Source organism: Meleagris gallopavo, chromosome 2 (genome assembly GCF_000146605.3).
Source record: "Meleagris gallopavo isolate NT-WF06-2002-E0010 breed Aviagen turkey brand Nicholas breeding stock chromosome 2, Turkey_5.1, whole genome shotgun sequence".
In the NCBI taxonomy this organism is placed as follows: Eukaryota; Metazoa; Chordata; class Aves; order Galliformes; family Phasianidae; genus Meleagris; species Meleagris gallopavo.
The window spans coordinates 98,034,343-98,045,001 of record NC_015012.2 but is presented as its reverse complement, the minus strand read 5'-3'; the positions used below and the strand labels follow the sequence as shown (position 1 = coordinate 98,045,001).

General features: G+C 37.5%; 1 long non-coding RNA gene across 1 annotated transcript; it reads left to right on the top strand.

The window, feature by feature from the left end:
* The first annotated feature begins 1,451 nt into the window (after positions 1 to 1,451).
* On the top strand, positions 1,452 to 8,626 carry LOC109366302. The gene is made up of 6 exons (XR_002112564.1): positions 1,452 to 1,539; positions 6,957 to 7,081; positions 7,574 to 7,644; positions 7,827 to 7,974; positions 8,291 to 8,351; positions 8,488 to 8,626. It is a non-coding gene; the product is annotated as an uncharacterized LOC109366302 (long non-coding RNA).
* The last annotated feature ends 2,033 nt before the right edge of the window (positions 8,627 to 10,659 follow it).

Genomic DNA, 10,659 nt, shown 5'->3' with positions numbered 1-10,659 from the left:
TGATACAAATTCAAGTTTACAAAGCTATAAGATTTTCATTTTTTCCAGCTACAAGTATGAGTCCTTTTGATTGTCTCCCCTTCCCCTTTTCCTTCTCAAAAAAAGAACTGAAAAAAAATCCACCACCAACAACAAAACACTACAAGGGTCTCATTGAAACTACTGTGACCCAAAAGTAGAAGTCATAATTGCAGTTTAATGAAACCAATTTTAAACGTTCCTTTTATCTCTGCTGGGATGTTTATTGTCACAGTTCAATTTTTCTCTTTTTAGACAAATCCAAGCCACTTGCTAACCTGTTCATGCTAAATGTCACCCTGTAAAATAAGTAACTTTGACAAATCAGCCCCCACACTACAACCCCAGCATGGTAAAAATATCGCAGTAACATTCTTGCTTTTTGAAATGGAAAAGGTGAATGTCATTTGTCATTTCTGCCGAGAAATACCATTATGTTTCTTGTAGGAGCTCTGGAGAAGCTCTGAATTTCAGTTAATACCTTAAGCAAAACAAAACCCCATTTCTGAGAAAGTATTTATAGAACTTCTGTGTACTGGGGCTTGGGTAGAACCCATAGTGAAATATCTAAATTTGTTTAAATGGCAGGAATAATAACCTGATCTGAATAACAACCACTTTTCTGTTATGTATTTTTTTCCAGAAGAACGCCAAACTTTAACACAAACCCAACCTACCTGCTGATGCACCAGACAGTATGTAGATACCAAGACCTAGTTAAGCAATTTAAAAGCTATGATGAGTGTTCAGGGATCTAGGGGTTATCTAGAGCCATAAAAAGACATTTAAGTCTCCGAGGGAGCCCAGTTTCTTATCTGTGTTCTAAGATCTCCTATAGAGACCCAAAAACCTGGAATGCACTAAAAGGTAAAGAAGGCAACAGTGGCCACTTTTGTCTAGAATGTTACCACAGAAAGAAAAGACCATGTATCCTTTGCTAATTAGCCTGATATTGGATTGTTCATCTAGAATCATCTTTTCACAATGGTAGTTAGTGATAGGACAAGGGAAAATGGTTTTAAACTAAAAGAAGGGAGATTTAGATTAGATGTTAGGGAAATTTTTTCACTGAGAGGGTGGTGAGACACTGCCACAGGCTGCCCAAGGAGGTTGTGGATGCCCCATCTCTGGAGGCATTCAAGGCCAGGCTGGATGTGACTCTCGGCAGACTGGTCTGGTGATTGTCAACCCCGCACATAGCAGGGGGGTTGAAACTAGATGATCATTGTGGTCCTTTTCAACCCAAGACATTCTATGATTCTATGATTCTAAGATTCTGTGATATCAGATTGCCTGATTCAGTGGTTGCCAACCCTACTCACAACAGGGGATTTGGTTTTAAATGATCTTTAGGGACTCTTCCAATGCAAGTCATTCTATGATTCTATGATGCTATGATTCTATGATTCCATGCTTCTATGATGCTATGATTCTATGATTCTATGGTATGTGGATGGAAGCTTCACCTGTCTGAAGCTAGGGAGGTTCAGATCTGTACCTCCCATCTTCCAAAGAGACAAGGTGGGACAGCAGATGCAGCAAGCATAGACTGGGGGACTTCATCCCCATCTAGCAGATTAAAGCCAAGCAGCTGACAGGCTGCCCAGAGAGGCTGTGGATGCCCCATCCCTGGAGGTGTTCAAGGCCAGATTGGATGGGGCCCTGGGCAGTCTGGTCTAGTATCAAACGGGGAGGTTGATGGCCCTGCATGTGGCAGGGGGGTTGGAGCTTCATGATCCCTGAGGTCCCTTCCAATCCTGGCCATTCTGTGATTCTGTAAGACTGAAATTTCAGGGAAAAAGAAAGAAAATAACAACCTGAGTTTTGATGGAACAGAACGAGCATTTTGTTCTGGACTGGGAAAGTGGGTCTGGTTATCTTGTTCTGGTCAATGTTCCTGAAACAGTTTTTGTGAAGGGAGTGATAACGATTAGCTAAAAGTGTTAATTGTTTATTCTCCTTCAAAAAGAGAAAAAATGAAGTGATAGTTGTCCAGACTCGTAGCATTATTTTATGAGTAAATAATACAATGATTTCTGCACAATCTAAAATTATAATTAGACAGTCCTGTGGCCCCCAGTACTATTGTGTGTCAACATTTCATGAATTTTTATACACATAAGCTCACAAAATCCTTAGAAAGTAGGGAAATTGATAACTTATATCTCCCAGTTTCAAAATGGTTACTCAGTTATTACCCTGCCTTTTAAATATCCCACACACATACTCATTCACATAGACCATAAAAATATTAGTCACAAAATTACATGCACAAAATTGCAAAGAAGCTTTAATAGATGACTTTTTGACATTTCTTGTTCTTTAGTCCTCAATCATTTTAAAGCTTATCTTTCTGCCTTGAACATCCAACTAGCCACATAACAGATGCGATGATACCACAGCTTTGTTTCAAGAGTTACAACTGAGTTGGCAGCCACTCAGTGCATGCCCCTGCACCCTCATTTGAAATAAGCTGCACCCTACGCATCCTTCAGGTAGACTCTGTCAATTTGGTATCAAAAATCACAAGAGATGAGCTGTCTTCCAAAGAACTGATGCAAAATCTAACAATATTGTTTGACCCTAAGGACTTCAGGATGGCTCCTTAGTACTGTAAAAGAGCTGAAAGAAATAGCTTGGCTTTGGGGAGTTATATGTCTCTGAGGTAGAATATGAAGTACCTGATGAGGAAGTTATGGTTCAAAGGAAGGTCAAAAAAAACAGCAGCCATCCTAAAGTTATCTAAAAGATTTACAATAAGTCTACTACAATGTGGGGGTTTTGACCTCTAGGAACACTAAATTTTATTCATCTTGTGCTGGAGAACAAAACACACTTGGAATATTAAATCAGTTTCATTTTTGTGCTTGAGTGCTTATGGGATTTGGAGTAGAGGTTTAGATTATAAGGAAACAGTTGTTAAGTGTAAAGCATAATTAAGACAGTTTTGATGCCAGAACCAAGATTCTGTTTTTCCTGCAGACAAAGAAATTCAGTTTTTCTCAGCTCTTAATATAGAGCAGGTGTGAAGGGTTATATTTTTTTATGTTTTATCTGAACAGTCAAAAATGCACTAATAATATAGCTTCATGAACTGATAGTTTTACAGAGTTCAGAATTTACCACAGATTTTCCTCTCGTTTGAGATTTGACCTCATACTTAAAAAACCTTCCATATATTTGAAAGTCTTCCTTAGTACTTGCTGTCAGTTTAAGTAGCCTACCAGTGTTAAATTTCAGTCACTGTACATAGAGCAAAGACCTGGTAAATATTTGGGTTCCCTTGCCAAACTTCAAAATCCTGCAGTTTTAGAAGAAGTTTTAAAACCATTTCCCATCTACTAGGTCTGTTACAGTGACAATAATTTTACTGGATTATATACCAAAGACATGAGAGTACCTCTATTTGAGGACTTGGTCTTCACATATTATATGATTTACAACCAAAGACAAGGTTTGTTCTAAGAGTGTGTAGTCTCCATATAACAGTGAATATGATGTAAAGGCAACAATGATAAGAGTGTGATCAGAGACAGTGAATGAATCAGGAGGCACTGGACTCTTTTTTGCAGTTCACTGACCTACATAGACGTAAACAGGTAGTAGGCCTTGTCTTTAAGAGCCACTAGTATAAATCAAGAGGCAGCTGTAGATTTTTTACAAGACTGAGCTCTGAAAACTCCCCAGATTGTTGCATGAGGACATAGCATTGAAATAACAAAGTAGCATCCTTAGGCCCTCAATGTTCAGCCATCTCTGGTTATTTTTACCTGGACGTACTCTGAAACTGACAGGATAAACATCTGAGAACATCCATCTGGTAGCCTTGCAAAGCTCTTGTGGGTGGAAGGAGGTAGATTTTTTCTGTCCCTTCTCACTCAACAGCAGTTGTAAAGCTACTGAAGTCACAGAGAGCTGGATTAATCTGTATTCACCCCTGGAGGACCTATCAGTTAGAAGGAGTGTAACTGACAAGCTTAGACTAAACAGCTAGAGTTTGGATAGTTGAAGCTAAGTGACATGAATACAGTCTAGGATTTGTCTTCAAAATCCCCAAATATTGGATAATACTGTAAGCCAGTCTCTGGCCTCATTTAGACTTCCAAGAGGACATTTTTTCTTTTTCTGTTGCAATTGGTAGAAGATTGGCATTAGGAAAGTCCTTAGGCTTTCTATCTACTGCAAGAAAATCATTCCTTTATTTGTAATTCAGTTTAACACAAATGGGTGCTTGAATGAATACTTGAATAGTGACTGGGATTTGGCAGTTCTGTTATGGTTCTTATTTGCTCACCGTCTTCCAGAGTCCTTGCCAGTAGGTTGCACATCACCTATGGCAGAGACCAACTTAAGGTAATGATCTGAGTCAAAGTGCCTGGCTTGTGCAGCCCACTAATGATCCTCTTCCATTTTGGAAGTGCTGTGGCTAAACCCACAGAGTGCTGCTGCTTTGCTTCCAGGGCTGAGCCTGTCAGAGCAAACCTGCCTTTTGCTTTCCTGGGCTCAACACTTCTCAGTTAAACTTCCCTATCTCACATAATGAAAATGGAAGTGTTCAAAACAGTGAAAGGATGAAAATACTATGGAAATAGTCCTGCTAAACAAAGTGTGGGTATATGTTGTTGTGTGTATACTGCAACCAAAAAGGTTACAGTTTGTTCAGTTATTTGTCTATTTATCTGTCTATTTAATTCATGTAATGAAGTAATTCAACTTGCATTGTTTGGTGGGACAGAAGGAGCGTGGGTGACAGTGGGAGGAAATTTGTTTCCTGTAGGAACTGCAGTAGGTGAGGAAAAAGATGTGTAAGACAAGAAGGCACAGTGTAAAAGAGGAAATTTGATAGAATCACATCTCTATTTATATCTGTTAATATGCGGAGAAATATTAAAAGTGTGTCTCTCTTAGAGCAAGAAAACAAAATTTCTTATATACCACAATTAAAAAAATGGTGTGCTGCAAGGTATGAAAGTATGTACATTCAGGAAATGTATGGAGTTCTGCTTCTGGGAGAACAAACCTCAAAATTTGGAGTCGGATGTGCAGAATCACTGGAAGATTTTGAAAGATATTTGGAAGGTTTAAAAAAATAAATTACAAAATAAGAAAAACACCCTAAGGTTTAGCGAATTGTATCTCTTGATACAATTGCCCTTGATTCTAGAAGAAATTGAAAATACCTTTGTAACTTTTGGAAATAAATAACCTCATGTAGAAATCAAGTACCTTATCTGCTAAAACACATATCTATTTTTTCAGGGTCTAATTCCACAGCAGGATTCATGTGCTACCCCTTATGTTCTTATGCCCCAAGGTACCTTCCAGATTTACCTAGGAAGGTTCTCAACAAATGGTAATCTGCTCCACACAGCTCCCCAAAGCAATACAGTGATGTTAGTCTCACATCTTGCTTAGGGTAACAGACTTCCTCTTCCTAGTAGTTCAAACTTTGAGAAGCTGAAGATTAATCAACTCTGTTATTGTTTAAAGTTTTACGGTAGATACAATTACAGTGTTGATGTGTGTGTGTGCAGAGCAATACACATAAAACAGATCTTAAAACTCATGCATGGACTGGAAGGTAAAGTACAAACAAAACGTTAATCTATTACACTTCTATGCATTGAAACAAACCTGTACTAAAGCAATTGAGCATTTACTGTCAGAGTCTGATCTGGTATATCTACCTATGTGATGTAGCCACACACCAGGAACCTACATGATCCTCTGGTCATAGCAACTAAAAATAGGTATCTGGTCTAACAGATTAAGAGAGAAACATTTCAAGAGAAAGCATCCCCCAGTGTTTTTCTCCTATGATGAAAAAGAAACAAGAAGTGAAAATATCCGTGTTGATCTGTTCTCCAAGTCAACATTCACATGATTAATGAGCTGTATTCAACTCAGTACTGTCCTGTTTAGGGGAGAGAAAAAGTATTGAATATTCTAGCCTGAAATATTGGTACTAACATGGGAATGCTTGAAACAAAAATCTAAAAGGTTTATAAGGGAAGTGAACAGAAGTTGCTTAGTCTAAGAAGGCTGAGAGGAACATGTCTGTAAAAGCAAGAAAAGAACAAACAGTTCTCCATGCTTATTAAAGACAGAAAATAAGCAGTGGATAGATTCTGTGGCAAGGAAACAGAAGATTAGTGTTAGGATACAGTAGGCAAAACAGTGAAGAAACAGCCTGTGTTCTGTCAGTACAGTATCCTCAAGCAAGCAATAAAGATCTTTGAACACAGGAGTATTTGTCAGAATTAACACAGTTTTAACTGACACTGTCCTAAGGTCCCTCCCATCTCTATGATTTGATAATTTTCTTAGTTGTAATTTCAGCCAGGTAACATTTTCTTCATTTCCCATTAATTTCAAATTTTCCTTCTAATATCACCAAATCACACAGTTGTAGAGGTTGGAAGTGACCTCTGGAGATCATCTATTCCAGCCTCCTGCTAGAAAATCGTTTTGCTGGAATCATTTAAGGCTTGGGTTAAGATTGCACTTCTTTAGTTATACATCAGCTAAGAAAGCTTTTTAGGTTAGGGGCAGTTAAGCTACCAGGAGATCAGATGTAATCAAAGTATACCCTTGGTTACATCCCTGAACAACTGCTTATCAATGTAGAATTTTCATTGTTGAAAGGTGCAAAAATAAGGAAAAATCTATGGGAAGACTTTTGCTTTCTAGAGCTCTTCACTAAAGACCTAGAAAAAATAAAGTAATAGACACTCAGTGTCCGCAGTGATATTATTGGAAAAATACTTTAAAGTTTGTATGATTATCTTTTAAAAAGAGAATAAAATGAATAGAACATATAAATGCATGTTTAATTAATTAAATTATATAGAAATCATCATGGCTAATCTATTACTTTATGTGAAGACTTCAGAAACAGTTGTTATTTTATTCCTACTTTAACACAGAACTTTTTTCAGCAAATGAAGAATGAGCTGTTGGCTTCTGTTGTATTTAATCTCTGCCACAAGATTGGAAACACCTCAAAGTGACAGTGCTCATTTCCTGAGAGCCACCTCAAAGCAAAAGGTTCGGTTAATTCCAGGTAAAAATTTATCTTATCTAATCTCATACATGGTGCACAGAAAAAGTGCTTTGGCTACAGATTCCATCTACCTGTACAACAGTTACTTCTGAATAGTAATGGCAAACTTCTCTATGTCTTTTATAAGCATTTTCTTAACCTAGTCCATTAAAGTTCATCAACTAAGAAGTGAAGATATTTTCTTGGATCTTTAGGGATAGTTCACTTTCCTCAGCAAAGGAATTCCTGATCAAAGGAAGGGATCTGATAAATGTTTTAAAATACCTAAAGGGAGGTGGAGACAAATGGAGGAAGCCAGTCTCTTCTTGGTAGTGTGTAGTGATAGGACAAGGAGTAATAGCCTAAAACTTGAACATAAAAGTTCCATTCAAAGATGTGGAAAAACTACTTTGTTGTAAGGGTGACAGAGTACTGGAACAGGTTGCCCAGAGAGGTTGTGGAGTCCCTTCCAACACCTGTGATTCTGTGATTCTGTGAATTGATGTCTTTCAGAATGATAAGATCCATAAAAGGATCTTACCTGGTGAAATTACCTTTTTGGGAAAGTGCTTCTCACTGTCAAGGTAAGCATTTTGAAATAAATCAGCAGAATTAATATATGGTCATAAGCAAAACTACACAGTTACATCTGCTAATAACTGGCATGTAATTCAATACTTGAGGCCTATTTTTCTTTTATCCCTATAAAAGTAGTAAACTATATATACATTTTATTGAAATTTTTGGTATATTCCGGGCAATACAGGGAAAACTGGATCGCACTGAAGAAAAACATAGAACAAAGCAGCGTTTTCCTTCTGTCACTGCACATCCACAGGGAAGAGTAATTTATGGAAACGTGAAGATGGAGGAGTAATGGATTTCTCTGTCAAAATGATGAGTGAAAGAAAGAAGTAATTACCATTAATTCACTTCAATTATTGCTCAACAGTTTTTTAGCTGTATGTTCCCATTTAATTTTCATTTAAAACAAAACAGTTGCCACAGACCCAGAGCTAAAAACAGAAATCCCTTTCAGCTACTAGCAAATTAGCTAGTAATGTTCTTATTATATAAGTGGAGGGAAGATTGGCTTCTTCCAGGCAAACACAGGAAGTACTTGTTTGTTTCAGGCACTACTCCTTTTACCCCCAAACTCACAGTTGAACTTTATTTCCAATGTTATAATCAGCTAAGCATGATAATACTTTTTTTCTGGTTCCTATTTAGCTTTCAAAGCCCTCACAGGATTTCTGTCATGGATCAGTGGCACCTTCCAGGAGGGAGTGAGGTCAGTGGACATCCTTGGTATACAGGAAGGTAGTTCTATTAGAAAAGGGAAATGTTTTCAAATCCCTCAGATCTCAAGCTACTAAAAATAAACTAATGAGTCTTAAATTAACTTTTTTTCTTTTTTTTTTCCACAGCTTTTCCAAGCCAAAAGAAAAGTATTTATTGTCTGAGAGTGACATGCAGGAAATTAGGCTTATAAATTGTGTTTAAATGATTATAGTTTCCAACTTTCCTTAATTCTAATCTTAATCTACTGCGAAGTGTATGTTTTAACTTCAGTGTTTTATTTAAATTGGTTCTTATTGCACTGGGTGAAATATTTGAATGGAAGGGCTCTTGAAGTCACATGCGGTAGGAATCACCTTGATATCCTTTTCGACTGTCTGCCTAGAGCAGCTGTGAATAGGTCCGTATTCAGTGTTATTTACCTTAGTTATTTACAATAACTAAAATGATTTTGACAAATTATTTGTACATTTCAAATACTCCAGAATCAAGTCAGTGTCAGGATACCAGCAAACAAACTGACGTCATGAGGAGTATAAAGAGATGGGAATTGGTCTGATGAAACCTATCCCTACAGTGGCACCTTCACACTGAATTTCTGCCCATGTTGCAAGCCGGAGGGCAAAAGTAGAGTGACCTTGTGTTCACAAGTATGAGCCTCATTAGCTTTATTCTACTTTCTGGTAGAGCCACAGGTAATTCCAACTGGGCCATGTTTGATTCATACACATTTAAAAAAAAAAAAACTTCTGAAGAGTTTGAAGTAGACTAGCAAGCATTCCTCCACACAGTACCTTGGGTTAGGGTTTGTCCGTCCCAACAGCTACTCTTGATGAGGTCTCCTTTTGGAGGGGATGATGAGAGAATTTGAGTTATATTTTGCCAGTTGATCTCATGAACAGTGGGTAGGCTCATTTTATTTAGCACTATAAAAAGCCTGAACACAAAAGATGTTAAAGAACATCAAGCTCTTTTTAATGAGTATGACACAAGAACCGTAAAATCTCTTTAGGACTCTTTCTATATCGTGTTATCTACAGAGAGACCACTACTGAACTGAGAGTGAGCTAATGCAAGCACTTAAAAGTGTGAGTTTATGTACAGGCCTTATATTAATCAGTTCACAAGAGCACAAAACTGTAGATGGGCTGGCACTTCCCCTTTACATTGACTTTATGGGCAAACTGTTACCAGCTTGCATATCACAAGCCAACTCTCCAGATTAAAATGGAGTGAATGATGTAAGCCTTAGGCAGAGGAGGACTCTGGAATTACATCATTCAGTCCTAAAGAAAAATTACAAATTAAGGCGTGTTATAGACAAGAACAACCAGAAAACTTACTACAGGTAGCTAGTAGCTACGAAACTCACATTCCATTCAAGCAAGGTTCAAAAAGTCAGAATTGCTGCACTTGCAGAACTGTAAGAAATTCAGAGAGATAAGAGTGAGTATAAGACCAAGGAGATGTCAGGATGTTTCCAAATCTTACTAGATCTGGAGCAAATTGTGGTGAATTGGAATAGTTTACGCCTTGGGCTAAGGACTCAGCCCTCTTGTGACATCTTTGCCTTTCAGTTGCGATCAGTAATGGCTGAATCCCACAGAATCATCAGAGGGAAATTTAAATGAAATCACTGCAAAACACTGTCTGCAGAACTCCACGTACTGTCTAAAATCCTTCTAAATCCTTTTAATTGAAAGCACTGAAGAAAGCCTGTAACTTCCAAATGTCAGAACACAGCGCTGAGCCATTTGCAATGAAGTGAGCTTGATAGAGTGGGTGAAATGATCCCATTGTTTCCCTGTGAAGACTTGTCTCTCTTTTTCCTGCCTCTCCTCTGAAGATCCTGGCATTTCTTCCTCCACCTGTAGAGTTCTTGGAGGAAATTGTCAATATTTCATACTAAGTTCAAACATACCATGTTTTTATCCTAAAGTTTATTTATATTTCTTGATTACACTTGTTCTGGCTCATTTCCTTTGTTTCATTCATGCCAGAAAACCTTGCTAGAGTACTTGTCAGTTATTAATAAATTAAGTCAAACAGTAGCAAGCACGGTTCAACAATTTTGGCATATATTAATGAATTCCATTTTATTGTTAGGAAAATTTTTGGCTCATTTTCAGATCAAACACAAATTCCAGCCCTTTAACATCTGTTTTTACTATATTTAGATTGGCAAGCAAACAAACACAATGAAAATGAGACTTAAAGATACATTCTCAACAGAAGATGCAGATACTCCATAAACAAATGCACTTTAAGAATTTTTGCATAAAAATGAAAGGAATAACTAA